Source organism: Euprymna scolopes, chromosome 21 (assembly GCF_053919585.1).
Source record: "Euprymna scolopes isolate OS-2025 chromosome 21, ASM5391958v1, whole genome shotgun sequence".
NCBI lineage: Eukaryota > Metazoa > Mollusca > Cephalopoda > Sepiida > Sepiolidae > Euprymna > Euprymna scolopes.
In genome coordinates this window covers 111748068-111775413 of record NC_136502.1, presented here as the reverse complement: position 1 = coordinate 111775413, position 27346 = coordinate 111748068, and the positions used below count along the sequence as shown (strand labels likewise).

Genomic DNA, 27346 nt, shown 5'->3' with positions numbered 1-27346 from the left:
GGGAGGCGGCAGTTTGGGAGGTTGTATTTTTTCTTCGTTTTGTTTTTACTTATCAATGAATTGGCAGTATTCAGTATTGTAGAAATCAAATGATGATGAGGAGGAGGAGAGAGAAGGGAGCATTTAAAAAATAAAAAGTAAAAATAAAATAACTGCTAAATAAATAATAATAAAAAAACACGTTGTAGCCCTCTCCATCACCTAAAAAAAGTCATTTTTTTTTCTTTCCCAGACTTCAGAAATCGTTGAGTAAGATATACAGCGCGTATATTGATTCAAAATTTTCTTCTTTTTTTATTTTTAAATTTTTATTTTATTTATTTTTGTATATTTTTTTTTCCAACTTAATCTGATAAGTCGAAGACAGGAAAAATGGGAAATGACATTACTAGGGGGGGGGGGAAGTACACATAAAAAAAAAAATGTACATGCAGATCTCAACCATAGGAAAGTTGATCCCCCTATAGTTTATAGGTAAAACATAAGAAAAGAAATGTAGTCAATAGAATTATAAAAGAAAAAAAAAAAAATAAATAATGATGATAAATTTAAAAGATAAGTAAAGGACCTTTTTTCTACAAAATAAATAAATAAATAAATAAATAAATAAATAAATAATAATAATAAATAAATAAACGCTATTTTAGAAGAATTCATTATATGTTCACAAAAATGTACAAAAAAAAAAACGAATTAAAAAAAAAGCTATTACCATTCTTTGAAATAAAAAAGGGGGGGGGGATAAAAGAAAAAAAAAAGGTCCCTCCTTTACCTGGGTGTACAGTTAAGATGTTGACTGCTTGAACGTCTCAGGGAAATAAGACACTTAAAACACACCAATTTAACCCAACCTTTATTTATTTATTTTTTAGTAGTGATAGTATTATTACATTGTCCGCCCCAATAAGAAACAAAAAATAAGAAGAAATAATAAAAGTGCCCGCGTCTCACAAATTGGACCAAAAAAAAAAAAAAAAAAAAAAAAAGAAAGAAAACGTGGACTCGTTAAGTGCAAAGTGACAACGGTATTCTCTTTCTAAATGAGGAATTCTTAAGTGTAAAAAAAAAGAAGAAAAACTGGAAGACTCGCAGAAGAAAAACGACAACAACAACGACTGACTAAGACGGTACGGTAAGTGGTTCTGGTTCAGTTCACCATAAGTTTCACTTTCGATATGACGCGAAATTTCCAAGGAGAAATCCAACGCCGGCTTGACTCAACTTTATCTGAATCTCAAATCTGAAACCGATCTTTTATCGCCGGCCAGTGTCTGATCGGCGCAGATCAAAACCAACGACACGGGCTTGTTCGTAGTAGACAAGGCCATTCGGACCGGATTCAAAATACGGTGTCTGGTATTGCTAAATGGTCATCCAAAGTACTGACCAAGCTCAGTAGCGCTTTAACTTCGCTATTTTTTTTACGGGAGCCGATGTGTCAGCGCGAATGTCGAGAATGACTAGTTCGGAGTTGCATAAAATAATTAAAAAAAAGAATTGAAAAAAATAAAAATAAAAAAAATACGCAAGGAACGCATTCGAACGAGGAAATAAAAGGCGTTTTATTTATTTCAAACACGTGTTTTCTCCGCGACCCGCAAGGAAACCTGTTCTTGATTTTAGAGTACCTGAAGTTAATTTAAGTTCAAGTCGTCATAGTAACGTTTCACCAAAGGGAACAGATACGTTTTTTTTTTCCAAGTTACAACAAACCAATATGGGACTAGGCGATACTATATGTAAAAACAGGTAAGTTTTTTTTTTTTTTTTTTTTTTTGCCAGAGTCACTAAAATTACGGCTAGAGTTTATTATGAGGGGGGGGGGATCGGTAATTATGCACTTATATTACCGTGCTGAAATAATAATGATATTTAGAAAGCCATTCTTAACATGGGGAGGGAAGGGTGTTTTGTAATTATTCTGTATTTTCATCTAACAATTTGATTTAATTAAAAAAAAAAAAATCCCAAACCGTGACTTTAATTTAAATATACTATATAAAAAAAAAGCACGGTAACATTTGCACATGCACCAAAAATTCTGTGGAGGCATTAACAAACTTCTTATATATATATATATATATATATATATATATATATATTATACGAGGAATCTTTTCCAGTTAAAATCAGTTGAGAAATACACATTTTGTATTTAGAAACACATACTTTAAATATGTAAACATCAAGTAAAGTTATGCAATATGGTCTAAATGAGACATCCATTTTGGATAACTTGTTATTCTGTACCTAATGTTTACATATTTAAAGTGTGTATTCTTCAATATAAAATGTGTATTTATCACTTGATTTTAACTTGAAAAGATTCTTCCTATAATGATATTTAACAAAAAAAAAGCCTACTACACAATTTTTTTCCACGCAATAAACTCACGCCGTGATTTAGTGATTTTTGCCGTTTTTATTTTTTAATTATTAAAATAATATAATTTTAAATTATTTTAAATGAAATACAGTTGGAAAATTATTCAAAAGGACTTCGTTTTACTTTACGCACGCATTTGTGACCTATTTGAGTTTAAAAAAATATTTAAATGAAGTTTAAAACCATTAAATTTGTTGGTGCTAGTGCACTTACTGATCCGCGCTATTTTTTAAATCGTATTTCCAAGTTTAATTAAAGTTTTATGATATGTTTTTTTTTTATTCAATTGTAATGTTGAAGTATAGAATAGTTACAAAACACCATCCCCATGTTAAGAATGGCTTTTTAAATAATAACGTTATTATTTCAGCACAGATCAATAAGTGCACTAGTACCAATTTGTTGTACCTATTTACTATGCCTCCCCACGGGACAGAGTTAGACACCAGGGTCGTTTTTTAACGTGGAGAAAAGGTACAAAAATAAAAATTGTCTCAGTCGTGAAGGATTTCTCCTCCACCGAAAGAGAATAAGAAATAGAAGTGCAGCATCTGAAGAACAGATGGTATTTATTTGCTCCCCCACTGAGCAAATTAGGCACAAGGCCAATTTTTAATGTGAGGAGTGAAGGGAGGGGGAAGGGAAAAAGGGGACCAGCTCCCGAGAGGTGGGAAATGGGAGCTGGTTAAAGGTCAGGCATGTGGGGTTGCCCCCACATCTGGTCTTTGCTAGTCATAGCTAGTCATAGCTTGCAGTATCTGCCGGAACAGATGGTAGTTATTTGCTCCCCCACCGAGCAAATTAGGCACAAGGCCAATTTTTAATGTGAGGAGTGAAGGGAGGGGGAAGGGAAAGGGGGGACCAGCTCCCGAGAGGTGGGAAATGGGAGCTGGTTAAAGGTCAGGCATGTGGGGTTGCCCCCACATCTGGTCTTTGCTAGTCATAGCTAGTCATAGCTTGCAGTATCTGTCGGAACAGATACTACACTTTGATCTTGTCCCGTTGTTGTAAACAGCAAATTTAATGGGTAAAATAATTCGGTTATGAATATACACTTTTTCTAATGGCTGAACGTGTATAGTTTTATTCAGTTAATAATAAATATGGTGCTTATGCACTTATGTTACCGTGCTATTTTAAAAAAAATACTATTTTAAAGTTAAATTCAAGTTTTATATTTTTATTTTAGGTGAAAGTACAGAATAATTACAAAACACCCCCTATTTTGATTCTATTTCCACCCCAAACAAGGCACAGGGCCACTTTTAAGCAGGAGTGGGGGCTACTATCGGGGGCATAAGTTACAGGGATACTATGTAGGGAGTCGACCAGCAAAATGTCTGTTCACATTACACTTGAACTTCTGCATGTCAGTACAGTTTGGAAAACAGGAATCCGGAAGGGAGTTCCAGAGTCTAGCAGTTCTAGGGAAGCAACTATTAGATTAGAAGACTTTCTTACATCTAGGCATCTCTACTGTGTAGGGGTGGGATTTTGCTGATTGCCGGGTTTATTGGGGGGGGGGGTATTTACGTCGAGGAGGGATACAAGTGCTTGTAGTTCGTCAGAGCATCCACCATTAAAATACTTGTAGACCAGGTAGAGGGATGCAACATTTCGTCGATGGGACAGAGGTTCAAGCTTGGATAACAGTTCAGTCCCTCTCCTCGCAGTGTTAAGAATAGCTTTCTGAATAATAACGTTAATATTTCAGCACGGTAACATTAGTGCATAATTACATAAATATTAGTAGTCTATTAAATTGCTTAAACTGTCGGTACTTGTGCAGTTTACGGATCGTGCTATTTTTATGCAGGATTTTCAAGTTAAATTCAATTTTTACATTCGAATAATTGTAAGAAAAAAAATTTTTTTTTCAACTACTTTAGTAAAATAGTTACCTCCCTTAGAATAATGTGTTAAGATTCCGAATTGCCGAAAATTAATTATAAATGAAAATAGTTTTCGAAGGAAATTTACTTAACTAATAAACATAAATAAGGGAAGATAATCGCAGTATGTCTTGTTACATTTTCATCACCCCCCCCCAAATAATGGCGGATGAATGAATCGTGAAAGTACATGTTTTATGTAAGAATGCAGTAATATTTTACTAATTGTGAAATGACAATTAGGTTAATAACATTGGTTTTAGTTGAAATTGACAAAAAATAAATAAGCAGATAAGATTGCTTTTTAATGGAAATTTTATTTTACGACTTTTTATTTCGTTTTTGTTCCAAAGAAGTACCGAATTTTTTTAAAGAAAAGTGTATTTATTTATTTATTTATTTTGTTATTGCATGCGATATTTCACTGGATTCCAATGAAAATACACAACATTCATTGGCTAAACTTCAAATAAATCGTTCACCCGGTCAATTCCTATTTTAGTCACGTAAATTACTTAATGTAAAATTGATTTCGTTGTTCCTTATAATAAACAACTTATTTATTTATTAAAACCATGATTTAATCTATTAAAAGAATATTCTTTTACGAAAATCGCATTAAAATAATTAAGTTATTACAATTTGCATCATACTCGTAAAACATTGAAATAAAAACTCGACTACAAATATATCATGTCCATCTGTATAAACAAGTTAAGAGGCTAGCTACGGAAGAATGATGACACAAATTCATAATTTTCTAATTAAAGCAGAATATCGTGACCAAGTTATCGCTCTTCCTTAGCTATTTTTTTTTCTTCTTTTTTTTTTAAAGTTTGTTTATAAAAGTGTGGATGATATTGTTTGCAGCCGAGTTTTCATTTCGGTGTTTCGTGTGTACTATGAAAATTGCTACAACTTTTTTCTTAGTATTTTTAGTATTATTTTCCTCTGTTTTATTTAATTTTTTTTTGGTACTCGTAAAAAGAAAGGTGACGGATCAAACAATGGGGATAAATCATGAAGCAAGGGCGATTTTTTTTATTATTATTAAATTGTTAGGTGAAAGTACAGAGTAGTTACAAAACATCTTCCCCATGTAAGAATGGCTTTCTAAATAATAACGTTATTATTTCAGCGCAATCCAATAAGCGCATGAATACTAATTTAGTTAAACGGCAAAAACAGTAATTTAACAAAATTAATTAAAATTTGAATAATTTTCTATTTTCAGAAATTTATATAAAAAAAAAAAATTTTTTTAATAAAAATAGTAATTTACTTAAATAACGAAAAAAATTAAGCAAAAATTGGAAGTAAACGTCATGGTAGCATTCATTGTGTGGGTTTCTACCAGCATTTTTAATTTTCTTATTTTTAAGCGATTATCGAGACTTCACAGATGTAAGAATCACATCGCAGCCATTTTTTTCTTGTTCTCACGTAACGATTGACACTACTAGTTTTTCAAAGTAAATAAAACTACTAAACACATATTCAGGTAGGTAGAAGAGTAACTTCTCTCGCTTTTGATAGGATTTATTTGTTTTTTGTTTGTTTGTTTTTTACCACGTTTTCGAACCTTTGTCTATTGTAGAACCAACCGAATGTTCCAACTGATTAAATAGAAGAAAATGGCACAAAGAAAGAACAATTTAGTAATTGTCTGTATTTTTGAGATGAGGTGTTTTCATTTCTTGAGATTGTCGGACTGACTTCCTCATCTTGGTTGTTATTGTCACAACGTTTCGGCCGTTTTGCCCTCCGGCCTTCATCAGGTGTTTTGTATCGAACTGGGGAACCGTTCGTTAGGAGTCTCGAACCCAACCCTTCATTATTATTACGGGGGTACCGTGTTCGGACTCCAGCTAGGCTCTGGGACATAGTTGCTGATTCTCTGTTTTGAATGTTACTTTTCACTGCCTTCGTTCAGGATTGAACTCCGCACCTTTGGGTAACTGTAAACTTTGATACAACGTCTAATAGTAATAAAAGGTTGGGTTCAAGGCTCCTAACAAACGGTTCCCCAGTTCGATACAAAACACCTGATGAAGGCCGGAGAGCAAAACGGCTGAAACGTTGTGACTATAACAGCCAAGATGAGGAAGTCAGTCCGACAATCTCAATAAATAAAAAAAAGAACAATTTGTTAATAGAAACATTGGCAAATATGCATCTTTCCACCCTCAAAAAATCCTTTAAAATTACCATTATCACAGGTTTTCGAGGGTGCTGATAACGAAAATAACGTTTTAAATTCTATGAAACAAGCAGTTTCCAAAATATAACGAAATTATAGTTTCAAAAAGTGGGAGATCACTTTTCTATATTAATTTAACGTAAAATGAGCACCCACTTTATGGCCCTTTTGTTGGGGGGTGCTTGTTTAACGTAAAATGGCCACCACTTATAACATAAAGAATTGCATTGCATCCACAAAACTATTTATTTGCGGAAAATTTAATTGCGATATTCGTTTTCAGCACACCCGAAAACCTATAGAAAACAAGTTTTTAAGGTAGGTTTTGTGTTGGTCTGCCAGGCCACAATTATTCATTTTACGTTGACCAAGCCCCTTCCAACAAAAAGGTGACCATAAATTGTGTTTTCATTTTATGTTAAATTAATATAGAAAAACGATCCTCCACTTTTTGAAACTATAATTTCTTCATATCTTGAAAACTACTTGTTTCCTGGAATTTTAAACGTTATTTTCGTTTTCAGCATCTCCAAAAACCTACAACAACGGTAATTTTAAATGATTTTTTGAGGGTGGAAAGATGTTGCACATATACCGAAAAAAAAATTTAATTAGGGAGGTGTGTGACTAGGTTCCCATCTATAAAATTTCAAATAGGGCTTAACCCTTCTTCTCCAATATTTTAAAATCAATGTTTTTGAATAAATATTTTCTATTTTCAAGCAAATTAAAATGATTTTTCTAAATTAGGGAAGGAGGAGGGTAGACTCCCTCTCCTGTAGTTTTAAAAAACGTCTAAGCCAATCAACATTATTTATTTTATTGCTTTTCGTGTTATTGTAGATGAGGACCCTCGGCTAAATTTTGTCCCCTTCAAAATAAAATTTTGCATTTTTTTAAAGGTGATTGAGTAAGAGTAATCTGAAAAAGTTTTTGAGTAAAAAAAAAGTATTTAAAAAAATAGTAAAAAAAAATTTAGAGTGGGGATCAGTTTCCAATATAGATCTTACATAAAATGATAAAGCACTTTACGATCGGATAGCGTTTGAACGAGGTGTAACTATTTTACTTAAATCTTAGTTGCATTCATGTAATAACTAGAAGAAACCTTGGAAATTCCACGGTAGTTGAAAATTTTTAAAACACATTATAAATAAAATAAATAAAAAATAAAATAAAACAAATAACGACGAATTTAAAACAATTTTTTTAGCAAATACTTTTTTAACCTAAAGAATTGATTCAAAAAAATTAGATTATTTTTAATGAAAATTCAACACAACACTTTTTTTTTCTGAATGATTTAATATAAATTATAAAGGAACAGGTCTCAATTCACTTGCACATTTTTTTTTTAATTTTAAAAAATAAACTACAATAAAAAAAACGTACAGTTTCCTCTCAACATGACTTTTTCTTAAATTATAAAATAAAATTATAAAGTAAAATTATAAAGTAAAATTATAAAATAAAATTATAAAATGGCCAATTTGAAACCGTAAACAAACTGCCATATATATATATATATATATATATATATATATATATATAAAATGAAAATTACAATTGAATTTACCAAAATGATCCAAGATGGTAAAATTAAAGTAAATTATAAATATTAAAGAATTAATATTTATAAAATTATCTCAGCCAGATATAAAAGCTCGATAAAACCAAATAGGAAATAGAGCTTATAATATGAGCAAACAGTTAATAAAATATGTTAAAAAACACTTTGAAATGAGTTAAAAACATATTTAATCTGAAAAGGAAACACTAGATAAATGGATAGTCCTTAATCCGCAGAGTTTCGAAGAAATACTCTCCTTCTCATCAGAGGGTAGGAATTAGCAAAATGCGGGATCGGATTTGTTGTTTCATCAAATACTTCTGCATGCAAAATCCGATCCCGCATTTTGCTAATTCCTACTCTCTGATGAGAAGGAAAGTATTTCTTCGAAACTCCGCGGATTAAGGACTATCCATTTATCTAGTGTTTCCTTTTCAGATTAAATATGTTTTTAACTCCTTTCAAAGTGTTTTTTTTACATATTTTATTAACTGTTTGCTCATATATATATATATATATATATATATATATATATATATATATATATATATATATATATATATATTGGAGAGGAAATTGTTTTAATGATTTTAACTGATAAAGAGCGATTATAAAGGGAGGTAATTCGTTTCTCATTAATTAATGTTTGTAATGATGATGGTTTTTGTGACACTGGACCTACGAACCAGTAAACTAGTATTTAGATTTTTTAGGATTCATTGCCACTCAGACTGAAAGTTAAGGAAGGGCTTATTTAAACGTGTGTAACTGTTGCCACTCAACTTGGGATTAGTAGCAAGAGTTAAGAGAGGACTTAGGAAGTATACTACTTGGACTTAGTGTTAATGGTAGGGTAATCGTATCCAAGATGTTGATAAAATCGTTGTACAAGTTTCATGTACTTTCTTGTGCCATGTGCTTTTTTTCTATTGCCATTTTTACCTGTGCCATTTTTACTTAAATTCATATATCCGAGGTATCTGCAAGGATGGGCACTTAAAGAATTTCAGCACTTACAGAGTCAATTCTAGATACTGACGAGAAACTTGTTGGTCTTGAAAATGGCTGAAGCTGTTTAGGATTTGAAAGTCATGGTTTTTTTTTTGGGGGGGACGTGGAGTATAACAATTTCGGACATCAAACTGATTCGGTACAGATTCTGTAAATACTGAAACATCCTTTAGATACATACTCCATACTAGTATCCGATTCAGAAACTACATTACCCAATTCTTGGAAAATTATACTTTTTATTTTTTTTTTTATATGCCAACGGGTACAATAATACTGTGGGGTCTGCATTTTCGCCAGACATTTATAAAAAGAAAAGGAAATAAAAAAAAAATAATGCTCTAATGGCGGTCCTGAATGTGCTGCCTCATAATTGTGCGAATGAACACCGTCACATTTTTCAGAGTTCTGTATTGGGTAACTATCATGATATTCCTAAGTTTTATGCATTTCCGAATTAGCTTGAAAACCTCTGTCTATTGCTAATGGTGTTTTGGCTGTGGATTAATTAAAAAAAAAAAAAGGAGGGGGGGGAGGAAGACAATGATGAGCTTTTCTACCATTACTAGAATTTCAGCCCGGCGTTGCCCGGGTGTTTGGAGGTGTATGTTGACAAAAAAAAAAAACTCAGCGGTCAAGTTTTTTAACTCTGACCCCTATTATGACCCCTTAACATTTATTGTTCTGGACTCAAATCAAATTATTAAGTTAGATCCATGTCCAAGGAACCTCTATCTAAAATTTCAAGCGTTTAGATCCAAAATTGGCGAAGGAGTTTGGAAGAGTTGTCAAAGGTCAAATCGTTGATCTTTGACTCCATTAATAGCCAAATCTCTGGCCGAAAACGGATGACAAAGATTTTCCAAAATCTCAATATCCTGTATATCAAATTTCGAGTCTGTAGACTTAAAATTGAGAGAGTTATTGCGTAGGGAAATGTACACACAGATACAGACAGATACACACACACGCACAGACACGTTCACTTTTATAGATATATAGATTGCATTATCTCTTTTAAGTCTAAAATATGTGTCCATCAAAATTATATCTTTGACCTATAGGTAAAAGGTCGCAGTCATAATGTAAGAAAAAATTCTGTATGGATCAAAACTGATTTTATGTTGTTGGTTTTATCTTTTATTACTAAGTGAAGAATCATTTCTACTTAAAATCAATTTAGTAAGATGCATGTAAAATTGAGAAAAGTATGTTTGACATGTGTCAACATTATGTAGAATAAACTAAAGCAAAACAAAATGGCGACCAAATTTTGTCTGCTTTTGCGTTTATCTAAAAAGAAAATCTGTTTTTTTTTTTTCAATTTTACATGCGTAATACAAAATGGATTTTAAATGGAAACGATTTCTCATTTAGTAATATTTAATAAAAACAACATAAAACCGTTTAGAGAATCCTTTCTGGCCTTCTCTGACCTTTACCTTTAAAGTTTCTCGGAATTGCATTAGGCCAAGTAAAACTACAAAAAACACATTTTAGAAATAACAAAACTTAATTTCAGAATTTTAAAACTATACAGGTCGACAGAAAATAAAATTTCAATGCATTTGGTAACATTCATTGTATTGTTTCTTTAATCATTGCTCTGTTAGTCATACTATGTGATTTTTCTAATTTTGTTAAGCTTGGTAATGTTTTATATTTATTTATTGCGGACTATTATTCTCATCTTTTATTAGTTGTTGTTTCAAAACTTTTCGGCCAACTATTTCTCTGGCCTTCGTCAGGTGGTAACCGCGACGGATAGGAACTTTGAATCTCCTAACTGAATTCTCAGCAATCACTGCCATCCGTAGTTGTTGTTTTACCACGTTTTGGCCAAGTAAGCCTCTGGCCGGCTTCGGGTAGGATTGAAACCGCTATCTTCAGACAATGCTCATTTGAAACCGTAGAGATTCAACGTCTCTATCAACTGTGCCACGGGCCCCAAAGGGCGATCAAGATTGGATTTTTTGATCTTATAAATCCACATTTATTTATTATCTGATCTTCCATGGTCGGATCCGTACCGAATGATATATATATATATTATTTTAATTGGAATTTATTATTGAGATGGGTATTATTCATTAATTTATTTATTGCGGACTATTATTCTCATCTTTATTAGTTGTTGTTTCGGCCAACTATTCCTCTGGCTTTCGTCAGGTGGTAATATTTTAATCTCTATTCATAATAAATAGTTTCCAATCTTATCATCCTTTTACGACATGAAAAATATTTAGGGTTACTCCCAAACGACCCATTCTTAGAATTTGAAATAATAAGTCAAAGCAAGTTTCATCATGCATGCTAAAAATATAGTCGCAATCTTTATAAACAGATCGAGAAAATGGATAGCTAAGGAAAAGAGATAACTCTGTCTATAAAAGTATGGACTTAACTTCTTATACAGTAAACACAAATAATTTGAGATGGACGCTTGTAAAGAGACACACCAAAAAATAAAAACAAAAAAATGTAACCAAATAAAAAAAAAAACCCTGCAAAACACACACACACACACACACACACACACACACACACACACACACACACACACACACACACGCACACACACACACACATACAAAATTAATTCTCATTAACTGCAAGCTTGTGGAACTCTCTTCCTGCTGACTGTTTCCCTGCTTGCTTTTAATCTCGGTGTTTTCAAAGTTAAGACAAATAGGCATCTCCTATCTTTGTGATAACCATCTTTCGTTCTTGTTAGCTCTTTATAATAACTGGTTTCCCGCCTTGTCTGAGGCGTTTTCCATAAAAAAAAAAAAATTAAAAAAAAACACAAAATAAAATTGCCCCTTTTTTTAATTTTAAGGAAACTTATCAAATCAGGGGAAATAACTTCTCTTAACTTATGTTTAGATTAATTTTCAACAATTTATTTATAGTTTTTTTTTGTCCAGAATTACCTCTATATTAAAAATAAAAATAGAGAACAATCTGCATGATATACATACCCGTGACAAAACGAAAATATCATATTCCGAAAATCACATAAATTGATCAAGTAGTTTTATTTGTATAAAGAAAAGCATTTTTAGGCGATTAATGGAAAAATGTAGGCATTCAACAAAAATCTAGTATGAATTATTGTTGAGTTATCTCCCTTTGTTACTTGAAACTTTTTTTTTTCAAAATGACAGATGAAATAGATTTTCTATGGATATTCATAAAATTGGAGTTTCTTTATAAAAAAAAAAGTTCTGGATTTTTTTTAGATGAGGGCTGATTGTTTATATTACTTGTATTGATTGGACTGTTGTTCTCATTTTGAGTGTTATTTCTGCAATGTTTCGGTCGTTTTGGCCTTTGACTATCTTCAGACATGTTGGGAGTTGTTTGGAAAAGAAAGGAGAAAAGTTACTGGCTCCATAGATATTTTTGTATTCTTGGAGTTAGTCTCTGTTTTATGACTGTAGTTTCGTATGTGTGAAAAAATTGATAAAAGGGAAGCCAACTCTAATAAAGATCGTAGATCTCCCTTTCCATCATCGAAATCACATGATCAATTTATATGATTTTTGGAATATGATCTTTTCATTTTCTCACGTGTATATACATCATATAGATTATTCTTTAGTTTTGATTTTTTTTGTAATAAAGGGGGGAATTCTGGGCAAGATTTTATTAAAAAAACAAATATTTTTAAAAATTTGTTTCGGAAGACGGTAAGCATTTTTTAGTGGCTAGTTCAAGGAAAAGAAGCTTTTCGATTGAAAAAGACAAGCAATAACAATACAAAAACTGCAATTGCATGAGTTATTGAAATGTAATATTTTTGGAATTCATACATTTAAAACAAAAAAAGGTCTGCGTATCACTAAGGACTATATTGTGTTTCATATATTTGTAATAGAATGTGGATGCACGTATGGCGACTGTATGCAAATGATGAGCCATGTGTGAAGTGATGTCACGGCGAGGAAGAAAAGAAAAAATATAAAAAAGAAGAACTTGTGCGCAGACCAAATATAAGGATCACAATCGCACTTTATTCGAGAAAGTACCTGGAAACAAATATCGTTGTTTCAACGGAAAAAAGTGAGTCAAGTTATTTCTGGTCTTGGTCTCCTTTGCGACGGAGCCTACAATGTGTTGGGTCCCGAGTGTTTGTATGTTAACACGTTTATAAACGCGCTACGACACATATCAATTTGGCATTTTTCAAGAATATCCGACAAAAAAAAAAAAAGAGGATGAAGAAGAAAAAGTAGTCAACAGATAACTGTTACCAAAGGCAATAAAATATTTCTCTACCCATCTTTTTTTTGTGTGTGTTGTAAAGTATTTTAAAGCGTTTTTATTTTCATTTATTGGCGCTTCTACACTATCAGAACGAAATTTCGGAAATCCTAATACGGAATTTCACATGAAAACAATCATATTCATGTATTCCTCGTATTTTCAAGATGATTATATCCCAAAATTACGAAAATCGATGAGGTAGAAATTTATTTATTAAATAAAAAAATAATCTTCTATCTATCTATCTTCTATTCTTCTTCTATTCTATCTTCTTCTATCTATATAAATAAAATGAACTCATTTTTTCCCGGGGGATTTTGACCTTAATAGGATTAAAAATCAAGATATTTCATGCAAATACATTATGCACAAGAACAATATCTGAGGTTTGTTATAGGCTTATTAGTTCTCAAATTCCTCGATAATCTTAGATTTCTATACTTTTTCTGCTGAGAAGTCACGGCCAAAATCGGTTAAGATCGATGGAAGTGGTAAAATATTTTCTCTCTTAAAAATTCCTCCTCCCCCTGCCACCACTTAACACCGTTTGGAGATCGTTCACAAGGAACAGTTGAGAAGAGAACACCGGTTTGGCTTCGTAGTTCTATCATGTGAAGTGATTTAAAATCACTAAACTAAGCTGCAGTGCTCTGTGGCGTAGTGGTTAGCGTGCTGGAAAATTCACATTATATTTTCACGTTCGCGCCGACCTACCATAGTGGTTTTTTTTTTTTTTTTTTTTAACTAAACAACTGGAATGGACTTTTCTTGGTGGCCGAACTGTTAACGTTGCAGATGTTTTTTTTTTTTTTTTTTTTTTTTTTTCTCACACTTTATTTTCCTACTTTTACTCATGACTCCGGGTTTGATCCTTCCTACTTACCTACCATAACATTTTTTAAAACTCCCCCCCCCCGTCCCGGAAACAAACACTCGGGCAACGCCGGGTACCCCCGCTAGTTCTTGATAAAACTTGTATATATGTCATTTTTACCTTATTTAATGATTGGGCGAACAGTTATTGTTATGTTAAACAATTATGAAAATATTTTAAATAAAAACCAGACTAAGAAACACTATATATATGTTCATTAACCAGACAAGTTCGCGTCCACAGCTTGTGGCCTGAAGACTTTTCCACGTGGACGACTACTACCATGAATGCGCGGCTTTACTGAGGTCAACCTCCTCTCTCTTTCTTTTTTTACATGCTGGACTGCCATTTCTCGTTCCTCTCCGTCATTCCTTTTCTTCCATGCGCGTAGTCGTCAACGACTGAATAAACACGTGTTCCACCTAAACCCATTATTTTCGACAGAAAATATGACATGTTTATTTTATTCAGCAATTGAGTTTTGTTTCCTTCATTCCATTCGTTTCATTATTTTCTTTTGTAGCGAGTTGGGATATTTATATCCTGGTCCGCAACACTAGAAGTGGAAATTTGGTAAATTGGATTACTTAAGGGGAACGGCTCATCAAGAACTTGTTTACATTGGACTTGAAGACAACCAAATTATAGTCAGCTGGAAAGCAGCAAACGGAAGAGAGTTCCACAGATGTGCGGTTCTAAGAAAGAAACTTTGTTCATGGAATCTACGTTTTGGTTTAGGCACAGATAAAGTATGTGGGCAATTATTGATAGTGGTTTCAGCTAAAATAAAGTATATATTGCAGCTTCCATACGCTTAATGATTAACTAGTAAGGAGACCCGATGTTGCCCGGGATTTAATTAGGATCAACGAATGTTTCACCCTCACATATTTTATTGCCATCGCATTCAGTGAAATCGCCTATTTTTCAAACAAATCAATTGATTGTTATCTCTATTTGGGGACCCATCGCGGTGCACCGGAAGGAAGCTTCATATTCCTCCCTGCACTGATTTAGTCCATAATACATTGCACTGTAGAGAATCTATTAATTTTATAAAATTATTTTTAATATATAATGTCATGAATTAAATTTTAAAATGCAAAAGTCAAGTATCATGGTTCAATTGTGCTCTAAACAGAAACATTCATTACGAATCCACCCCTGTTATATCAAAGAACCTACTGTGCATTTTATATAGCTGGCCTTTCTACTTGTGTGGTGATAGTGGTTTGTATTAAAATTTAAAATGCAAAAAGCAATTATAATGGTTCAATTGTGCTCTAAACAAAACTATTTATTTTGAATGCGCCCCTGTCATATCAAAGAACCTACTGTTGATTTTATACGCTGCACACATTTGTTTGTGTGGTGATAAAACTTCTGAAATGCGCTTAAGTGATAACTTTGGTCAAAATCAGACTGTTCTATCTTAATTGGTGTTTTTTTTTTTTTTTTTTTTTTTTCGATTTTCGATAATTATCGAAGGCATTCTGGTACAAAACCTATCCAATAACACTCCCAAACACATAAGGTACATTTGTGTGAAATTTAAAAACAACCGGCCTAACATTTTGGAGTTCATAGGGAACGAACTCAGAGACACACAAACAAAGTTCCTTTTATATAATAGTAGAGACATAGATTCTAAACCAGGACAATGTTGGTAGCTGGTTTGGCTGCCCCATACCCAGCGTTACAATCTTCAAAGAAAGAAAATTAAAAAAAAAAAAAAAAGGTGGAGAGGGGGGGGCGAGTACTGAGTCTGAGAAATAGCCAGGATTTTTATGAAAAACAGAACAATTGATGAATGTTTATGGGAAAGCGTATGTGAAAGATCTTTGACACAAAAAAAAAAAAAAAAAAATGAAAATCTACAAGTAATTGTTTCTTAATATGTTCTATTTGTTCATGGCTTTCTTAACATGAAAGATTTTTTTTTTTATCAATTGATAAATTTGATGTAAGAAAAGACACCATTTTTTTTTTTTTTTTTTTTTTAATGCAAGCCATAAATTTGTCTCAAGATATTTATTGTTTCATTTAAAAAAAAAAATTTCTGCACAGATTTAACAAAAATTATCCATGTCTCGACTTTGTATTGTTGAATTTTTGACATTTCATTTTCCATTGCTTTCTATTTATTAGAATTGGCTAATGAAATTTCGGTACAAAATGAATTCTTATTTAATGCAGCTGAAAATATAAATATATATTAGACTAGCGGGGAGACACGATATTACCCAGGATTGAATGATGATCAACGAATGTTTCACTCTCCCATATTTTTTTCTCTTCGAAATCGGTAAAACCGACCATTTTTTAATCATCTCTGCAGTTATTTCGTCCATAATACATAATAATCTGCATTGCACCGTAGAGAACATATATTTTTTTTATTTGTTTATTTATTTTTTTTATTACATTTTCACCCCAAACAAGGCACATTGCCACTTTGTTGTAGGGGGCTACTATCGGGGACATAAGCATCAGGGGTACTGTGTAGGAAGTTGGGCAGCAAGATGTCGGTTCACGTTGCACTTGAACTTCTGCATGTCAGTGCAGTCGGGGAAGCAGGGACCCGGAAGAGAATTCCAAAGTCTAGCTGTTCTGGGGAAGAAACTACTGGAGTAGAAGGCTCTCTTGCATCTAGGGATCTCTACTTTGAAGGGGTGGGATTTAGCTGCTTGTCGGGTTTGTCGGGGGTATTTACGCCATGGGGGCACAAGTGCTTGCAGCTCGTCAGAGCATTCTCTGTTAAAGTACTTGTAGACCAGGTAGAGGGATGCAACATTTCGTCGATGGGACAGAGGCTGAAGTTTAGCTGACAGTTCAGGACCTATCAGATTGGCGACTCTTTTTTTAACCTTGTCTAGGAGCGAGAGACTAGTGGCAGATGCACCAGCCCAAATTTTATAAACTTATTTTTATGTAATGGGTTGAATTAAAGTTTAAAATGCAAATATCATGGTTCAATTGTGCTCTAAACAGAAACATTCATTTCAAAAGCACCCCTGTCACACTAAAGAACCTACTGTTGATTTTATATGCTGAGCCTTTCTACTTGTGTGGTAATGAAACTTGTGATGTTAGACTGTATAAGGGGTCGACTTTGGTGAAAACGCCTGTTCCTTCTTTCATCGGATTTTTTTTGATTATTGATACTTCCTATTTACTTGCCTTCCCGTCAGGACAGAGTTTGACAAAAGGTCGGTTTTTAATGTGAGGAAAATCCAGCTCCCCAAAAAGGGGCACTCTGGATAGGAACAAAAATAAAAATTTTCTCAGTCTAAAAGGATTTCTTCCCAACTGACTGAGTTCAGAAAAAGTGAAGTGTAGTGTCAGAACAGATACTACACTTTGTCCTTAGCCAAAAAGCCAAGAAATATTCCAATACAAAACCTGTTGGGCTTATAAAATACATTTGTGTGAAATTTTAAAAAAAATTGACCCAGTCATTTAGGAGTCCATAGGGAATGAACACACACACACACACACACAAAGTGCTTTTTATATGTAAGGATAAACTATGTTTTATAAAAATAATTTTTCATATGTTTTTTTTTGTTTTTTTTTCAATATCTTTACAACGAATATTTTGTTTATGATTTTGTTTTTAGATGAGGATTGATAATTCGTGTTATTTCGATTATTTGGACTACTATTCTCATCTTGAGTGTTATTTATGCAAAGTTTCAGTCGATGTAACCTCCGACCTTCTTCAGGTGTATCTTGTCAAACTCTGGGTATCTTTTTGTCAAACTTGGAAATATGCATGGACACATGGCACAGTGGATAAAACACTTGGTAAAATTCAATTGTAAATTAGTCTTCTGGAGGTTAAAGGTTTAATCCTCGGTACAGACGACACTCCATATACAATTACGAATTACTTAGGACTTCTACTCATACAGGCTGACAGAACGAGAGCATGCTACCTCCATGGGTTCTATTTGAAATTCTGTGCAAATTTTTGAGTTCAACAAGGTTGCAGGTTCCATCGATCAAAAATGTTGAAGGAATGGCACTACAAATGAACTTATCTCGGCATTGTTTACAGTCGTCCTGGACTCAAACAGTGCCGATTCAGGAGAGGTGTGGTTGGAGATTGCGCAACCCTTGCCTCACAATTACATGCGCAACTGCCCTACAGGGGGTATCCTTTGTCTTTCGAGACTGAATGCAGGCATTGTGACAAATGAGAATAGCAGTCTAAAGAATCTAAAAAAATTTAGTGTTAGAAACTCAATATATTTTACCGTGACATAGGCTGACATATATTCGGTGGGGTTTTAACAGTATTTTGTATACTTTTTATTTTTAACTCATTTTCTCAAACTTACCATGTTCAACAGATAGTCCGGCGCCATTTTTAATTTTCCAATACATCGGTAGATATTGAATGTTTTTCGAGCTGAATAAACATGTTACATTTATTAAAAACACTAAAAAATTATCCAGTTAGGTAGAAAAACTAACTTATCTTGCCTTTGATAACATTTATTTGTTATATTTTTTTGTTTTTGTTTTTTTCTGACAACTTTTTCGAATCTATGATGTGGATAGTAAAACAAACCCATGATTAAAAAATTTTTTTTAATTATTTTGAAAAAGTTTGAGTTTTTTGATGAGTTGAATATTTTTTTTCAGATTTCTATGGAAATTTAATCAAATTTTTGTTTGTGTCAATTTCATGTTTTTGTTATTGTTGTTGCTTTTTTTTTTATTTATCTGATAGTTTAAAAAATCTCTTGTTTCTTTTCATTTCCAAACTTTTGACATATTTGACTTATTGGTTCGTTTTTCTTAGAATGTTAATCACCTTATTCATAGAAACTTTTTTTCTTTTTTTTTTTTTTTTTTCTTTTTTTTTTTCTTTTTTTTTTTTGTCACTGCTTATCACGGCCATTCAAAGATAAGAGTTAATGAGTTTCCGGTGGTCATCGAGATGACATTCTAAGGATGAGTAGTGGTGAGAATTGAGTAGAATTTGATTATTAAAGAGGACGGTCCAACAAGGGCTTGCTTACATTTGATTTAAAAACGGCCATGTTCTAGTCAAGTGGAAAGCATCCCCAGGGTATAGAGTTCCACAGACAGGTAATTGTTGGAAAAAAAAAAAAAACTTGGTAGTAGAGAAAATTGTTGACAGTGGTTATAGTCAGTGTTTGTTGTGAATGTTTTGCAGGAGGAGCAGATCATGGATTGAAGCTCAGTCGAGCACTTGCCATGAAGATAATGATAGAGCAGAGGTGAACTCACAGCATCTCTTCTGTGAGAAAGAGGTTGCAAGGAGAAAAGAGGGTCACCTACTAGATTTCGAAGCTGATTTTGAACCCTGTCAAGGCAGAAGTTTGCTCTGAGCAGCTCCTGCCCAAATTGTTAATCGAATTGTTTGTGATTCCAAGTTTCCGTCTATTATTAACCCAAGTAATTGTTTAAATTTTTGATTTTATAGAGCATTTTTTTTTTTTTTTTTTTTTTTTTTTTACAATTCTAGATTTGCTTGTGAGCTTATACAATTGCCATTACCAAAAAGAAGCTTTTTTTATAGTAAAGAACATTTTTTTCGATTCAATTTGCAATTCTTTAAATATCTAAGTCAATTTTTCCTAGTATGAAGAATGTAAGAAAAGTTATCTCCCCTGATATGAAAAATTACCAAGTAATGTAGAAAAAAAAAGCCTTTTATGGCCTTCGTCTGGATAATTATTTTATTATAATTGAAAGCATCAAATTGTTCTTTAATACAACAGGTACGCTTGAGAAAATTATTTTTTCTTGGCATTTAGAAGCACAACAGAATCACAATGCTTGTTTTTCTTTTTTAGAGATCTTCATTTAATGTCTACCATTAAAGGACATTTTGTGACTACAGGGCAGGACGATAAAAGTGTCGCCCTAAAGAAAACAATACCACAGCTTTATTTTAAAACTTTTATTGAAAAAATCAATTCAGGTAACTTGATTATGTAGTAGAGCTAACATCTATTTAATGTAGCCGCCTTCAGCCTCAACCACTGCCTCGATACAGGTCCAGAACTGGGAGTATGCTTTTTCCACAAGTGCTAGCGGAAGCTCGGTGAATACTCAGCAGATAGCAGTGATCAGGCTGATTTTGGTGTTATGGGAGGTTGTGTTGGTGATGTTCTTGACGTATGACCAAACAAAGTAGTCTAGTGGGTTCAGGCCGGGGAAGGAGGTGGGAGCCAATAAGAGAAGGGTACAAAGTCGTAGCACTCTTTATAAAGCAAAGCCTGGGTCTCTTTGGATTAGTGGGCCAGTGCTGAGTCCTGCTGCCACACTCAAGGTCTGCCAGTGGCCACCTGATTGTACCAGGAGATCACCACACTTTTCAGAACATCCAAGTACACTTTGATGGCTGCATTCGAAGATGTGAGGTGGCATGATGTGGCCCTCACTTGAAACTATACCAAAGACCATAACCGTGACCAGAAACTTTGTTTTCATCACCTTGGGCACCTTCTTATTATTCGTGGCAATCCAGCAATACATTTTAAGGGTGCTGGCAATGGTCCTGTTGTCATAACTTAGATCGGTAGAGAGCATCAGTTGTACAGTGGCGCATCTCCGATCTTGCTTGTTGAACATTGTCACTTTCAAACATCATAGACGGCTCCTATTGCTCTTGGTATTTGTACACAACTGGCCAACTAGTTGGTAGATGGTCTACAATAATAAAAGAAAAACAATTTTCATAAAACGGAAATGGAATCCTGTTGTCTTTTCTAGGGCAACAATTTTATTGCTCCACCCTCTACTCTGCCTCCAACTCTAGCTACCACCCAAAAGAGAAGGTAATTCCTTGGAGGATGAACAGGTACTATGAGGAAAAAAATTTCACGTGGTGAACATTTAACAGAGAAGACCCAATAATAGAACAGAGGAATGGCTGACTTATGTTTATGTTCGTGAAACTTTATTATATCCCACTATTTCACTGTAGGAAACAGTTTTTACTCCAACAACTACTTTTCTTGAACTGCTTGCTTTTGGAGTTCCCTCCCTACTCCTCGTTTCCCTTGAATGTACCAATATGCAGAAAGTTAAATAAGCTGTGAACAAACATCTTGCTGCTTAGGATGCTCCCTAGGACTTTATGTCTCGGTAGCAATATTCCTTGTTTGAGGGTGAATGAAAGTAAAAAAGTAAAAGAAAAAAAATGAATTAAATGAGTTTTAAGTCCTTAAACTGCTGAAGAGAAAGTATTTTCTGGCTTGAATTAAAGTTTATAGACGAAAAGATCTAGTATTATGACTCACTTGTGCTTATAGGCTAAAGGAAAACATCTGTATAATGTTCTGTTTGTTCCTTAGTCTGTATATTACGCTTTGAAAAGGGCTAAATTCACGAAATTTGACTTTAATATAATATTTCGACTGCAGAATTTCCACTCTATTATGTCAGCATTTTTTTTAGCATGATTGCCTCATGTAGAGAGTGACGCCACATAGAAAAACTTCTGGGGCGTTCGTTTATGTATGAAGTAGTGGATTCCAGAATAATAGAATTGTCAGGTCTCAGACAACCAGAATGGGCGGATTTTTAGAAGGGGGAATTTATTATTTTGGATCGAGAAATGGGAAAATTATTTTATGTGTATGTATTTTATGTAGTATGTAACCAGTTACGATGGGTGCAATGTAAGTATCGTAGGAAAATGTAGAATAGATCCCGGTGTCAACTGGTAGCAGTGGGAGGACTAAATATTTATAGAAAAATAGGAACTCCTTCCTCTATAGATGTTTTGATTGTGATGGCGTTGCTCTTAGGATGCAATGTAGCATTTTATTATAACGACATAATGTTTCTTAAATTGTTAAAAAAATTACATAAGATAGTGGCTAATAGGCTAGACGTAATGAATTAGTATGTGGTATCTATTATTGCAAACCTACGATACTTTGGTCCAGAGGAGAATTTCTGCAGTTGAAATATTATATATGAGGTAAGCAGGAAATTTATGCAAAATGAAGATGTAAAACCGAAAATCTTCAGTCAATTTAGCAAAACTTAATTATCGCTACTTTTTTCGAAAACTGTTTTCATTAATAATTAATTTTCTTACTTATTTTTTTTATTTTATTTTATTTTTTGTATTTTTTGGATATGTTCATTACTGCAACATAACAATTAAGTAGATTCCATTAGTTTCTCTTGAAAGTTAACATTTGGAATTTCTGCTACAACAACAAACAAAAAACTGTATATTTTTTTGTCAGATTAGATAACCTGTTTATTATTTACTCGTGATTCGTATCAATGTGAAAATAAATAGATAAATAAAAATAAAAAGTACGATATATTCCGTTTAATTTGCTGAGGAAGAATACTAACAATGAAGAGAATCTGTCTTTCCATCAAACTATCTCCACTCGCAACAGGAAATCGTCCTACCAAAAAGGAATTACTTATAAAGAGAGGATTGTCGTTTTTTTTTCCTTTGTATAACAATCATGCATGCACGCAGACCGCGTATTCAAGTTCGTTAATGAGGCTCGTTGAGCTGGGTTTTTAAACACTCTATTCCATCAACATTGCTCTAAACTGTTGTAACACCACCTAACCTCCTCTCCATACGTCGTTCCCATAAAAAAAGATAAGAGGCACGTGGAGAAAGAAAGAAGACAAAGAAAATAAACCAAATCAATGCTAATAGTCTTTTTTTTTTATATAGGTAAAAAAAAAAAAACATTTAATGACGATTTGTTTTCCATTTAAACACATGGGATTAAACGAGACGTAAATGAAGGTTTGTAGATGAAGGTTTGCGGTTAATATGCCGATCAACAGGTGGTAGCCAATTGCACTATCACTAATATACCTATATGCTAATTTTTTCCTCGTTCTGACACAGATATTAAAAGTCTACTTTTTTGAGCGACTTCATGAAGATTACCTAATTTGCATATTCCTTTAAAAAACGAGCGTTGATTAATTACTCATTTATTTTTTTATGGTTTCTTATTAGATGATTAGTTTCATTTCACTATTATGCTGAATTCTATTTATGCATAGTTTCTACATGCTGAATAATTATATAGAATTTAAAAATAAAACGTTTTAGCACAGAAATATTTATCTATTTCAGGCCGCCCAGCATCGCCCGGTCGTAAAATACGCTTAAATATGATATTTTGATTAATGCAGATTTCGTATTTATTATTATATTGGATCCAATATATAGTAATGATTTAAAAAGTAAAAAAAAAAAAAAAAAAAATGACTCGTGCGCTTCCACCAAGAATTGAAACCCAAACGTTTAGCTTACAATTTATTTTTCCTTTGATGTTAATGCCTGAGCTATGAAGGCATGTTTACTGCAAGACTAAAAATTAAAATATGGAATAATAGTTATTACGTTACGCATGCATATTCATCGGGCAAATTTCATTTTTTAATTTTTATACTTTTGCACCAATTTTCCTTGATTAAAACCGAAATATAAAGTTTCACATGGAGTCCAATACCTTATATAATAAGTTTCATGTTTGTAAACCAGAAACTGACGGAGAGGTTTGGTAGACAATTTTTAAAAATAAATATATATATACGCATATATAAATATATATAGAAAGAGGTTTGTGTTTACTATAACCTTTTTATGCAAATCAATGCCAGAGCAAGAAAAATTACATTTTATAGTTATACAGATACATACTGTGAAGTTACATTCAAGGAGAGGAAGAATAAATGACATCTTTAGGTACCTTAACTCTTTTTCATTTCTTTCTTTCTTGTTTTTTTTTTTTTTTTTTTTTTTGCTCAGTCTTTTGAAAGATGTTTTATTTTTACTTTATTTTCTAATTATAAGATTTATTTTGGAGTTCCGTCGAGACATGTCAACATCGATATGGTAGTCGATCTGCATAGGTTTCTGATAATGTTTATTTGATTGTATTTGTAGTAGCTCTACTCATGTATTGAGTACTTTTGAAAATTTTTTTGTTACTTCAGGTTATGAATATACTTGAACTTCAAGTTTCAAGTGTTTAGACCCAAAATTGATGGAGGAGTTTGGTAGAGTTCTCAAAGGTCAAATCGTTGAACTTTGACCCCTTAACAGCCAACTTTCTGGCCTCCAAAGGTTTTCCCAAGTCTCAGTACCCTGTATATTAAATTTCGAGCCTGTAGACTGAAAATTGACAGTTATTGTGTAGAACGTGTCATTACTCAGACAATTTCTGGTCTAAACATTTGAAATTTTACATAAAGGGTATTCAGAGATAGGGTAAGCTTTTTAATCGGTTTGGGTCGAAAATTTTTAGTTACCAATATATAAAAGTATGTATCTATGTTTGCCTGTCTGCCTAAAACGTTTGACAGAGGCGACGGATTTTATCAAGGTCAGCATCGTTTTGAAGTTCCATCTTTCAGACGACAAATATCGAAAAATTGGCTAAAACCATTAATATCTTCAACTTCAACTGGGCACTTCTCTACAGGGGGTGTTCGCTTTTTTCGTCGATATTTTTGAAAGCCATCCTCTCCTTTCGATTGTCTAGCCTTAATTTAAATCTACGTCACTTCCGGTTTGGCAGTGATCGTAACAGCAAAGACGTCAGGTTTTTTTCCCGTTCTTTTCCTTCGTGGTATGGGTTCGAGTCTGCCTTCCTACTACCACTTTTGTTGTTGTTGTTGTTGTTGTTTTGCTCAACATACACCTCCAAACACCCAGGCAACGCGGGCTGAAATGCTAGTAATATATATATATATATATATATTGGTTTATTATATCAATATTATTGGTTATATATGTGCTTACATAATTCAATGGAGTACCAATTTAGAGACAACACATTATCAGACGAAGAAAGAATTGAAATTGAAACGGGTTTTTATAAGATATTTAGGTGCGATTTACATTTGGGGAGAGATGTCGATGTATGCTTTGTCAATGTGAACAGTAGGGTTATTTTCGGAGGTGTGGTGGGAGAAGGGGGATGCTGTTTCGTATGTTAAAGCGTCATTAGTAAGGAGATGTTAGGTGATTGTATTAGCTTGGCGGTTATTTATTGCCCTTGATTGAAAATTTCCCATATCCTTTAATTGTTTTTATGGTTTTATATCCTTTATTGGTAGTGACTTTCATTTCCTTTTGACAAGTGTTATTTTTATTTATTTATTGATTTATGTTTGTTTTTGTTTTTTAAATTGTTTCGTTCATTTGTTTCTAGTTTTATATTTTTCAGAGTAGGATTGAGGGGAGGGAAGTGCCACGGTTAAGCTGTTGACAGTTTGGAGGTGTTAGAATTCTATTAGTCTGGCGGCTACTTTTTTTTGCTTTGATCTAAATACTTTTTATTCCTCTAGTCGCTACTACCTATATGCTGAGTTGTTTTTATCGCTGTAATTTCTTTACAGTTGGCGATATATATATATATATATATATATATAAGGTGAGAGAGAGGGGTTTTATACAACATTATATACTTTAAACACCTTTAAAAACTTCAATATAAAAAAATATATATTAACTCAATATAAATTTAATACAGAAGAAATTTGAGAAAAGTACATAAAAAAACTGCTTTTTGGTTAATTTATTCCAGTATATTGCCTGTACGAATATCGAATATCGAGTTATTTAAAGGATTTTTCAAGGGATTCTACCACATTGAAAATAATGGATTACCAAATATATATTTACTGTCCAACTTTGAATATGCTATTAAAAAAACGCAATTAATTCTGGAATATATTAGTATTCATTGGATTGTACAACTGTTTCTGTATATTCATTATTTAAACTTGGAATATCCTTTATACCCAACCATTTTAATTTTAATTTTCAATTTATGTTCTATTAAGCAAAATTTATAATTAACTACATCTATTTTGCTAATAAGATTTCATCCGATAAGATGGACCATTCATTGAAAACCCATAAATTAAGGAAAAAACTTTAATAATTATTTGTACTCATTTGTCAAACAATTGTTACTTTTCCTGTAAATAAGAAGATTAGATAAGAAGAGAATGAGATTAGGATGAGCCGAGACTCGAACCTTGTAAGCAAGGTTCAGAAATAGATTTAGTAATTGGAATGTTAGAATTTAACTATTGTTAAATTCCATATAAAATAGTTATTGTTTGTATTGTAAAAAAGAATTTGATTGTTCGTTCTTTTATGAAAACTGAATTAAAAAGGTCAGCTAAAAAGAATGAACAATACAAATTAAAAATATATCATAAGAAAATAGGTTAGTTGAGAATTCTTTGTTGTCGAAAGTGTGTTTGAGACGTGCTTAGCCACGTGAGTTGGTCACGTTTTGGAATCACACATCTGACGTCATAGCAAAAAGGGAATTCTCAATATAGGAGCTAGTTTTTAGTCGGATCGAGGAGTCGAGCAGAGGAGGCAGAACAGTTGAGTTTGCTAGTCAGTCAGTCAGAGAGAGAGAGAGTTGGAGTCAGTCCTTTGGAAGCGAAGGAAAAAGCATTAAACTATGTAGATCCCGAATTTGAATTCCTGACGTCATCATCATTTCGACCGGTCAAATGAAATAAAGAACATCATCGATTTTTGTAACTGTTGTCTTCGTGTCATCATTCAACAATTGAAGGTAATGTGTTAATCATATTAATATGAAATTTGTATAACCCCCTTCCAAGTAATGTGTCCCCTTCCGCCATCATACGTAATGATTATGCCCCTCTGTAAGAGAACAGTATAACACATCCCTTCAATAATGAATTTTCTCTCGCTCTGTTATAAATGTTTCCCTCAGTATTGTCATCGTTACCGTTAATATGTCTCCTGATATGGACCCCTATATAACACAATAACTTTTGTAATTTTACATCATTTAACTTACAATTTCCATATATATCTGCTCTATTGTCATCAACTGACTTGACTAGAAATCAAAATTAAAAAACGTATTTCTATCAATCTATTATATAAAGAGGTGTGTGTATGTCCAGTTGAAGTAAAAAAACTACAAAATAAAGACCCACATAATTGGTATATTCTTGATCAGCATTGGTCTGGATGAATAATATCTAAAATTAATAATAATAAAAAAAATAATTCTTTTGGGGTGCAACTAGGCAAAGTTTCATTGAGTTCGGTTTTTCAGACAATTTATGTACTAATTTGGAAAGAAAGTATTGACTCATT

At 32.8% G+C, this 27346-nt stretch overlaps 1 protein-coding gene across 1 annotated transcript in view; it reads left to right on the top strand.

The window, feature by feature from the left end:
* Nucleotides 1–730: 730 nt before the first annotated feature.
* LOC145242973 (protocadherin beta-13-like) overlaps nt 731–27346 on the top strand; it is a 271516-nt gene continuing 244900 nt past the window's right edge. The window contains exon 1 of the mRNA XM_080106080.1: nt 731–1749. The gene's annotated coding sequence lies outside the window, so the exon portion shown is untranslated. The remainder of the gene's footprint in view (nt 1750–27346) is intronic.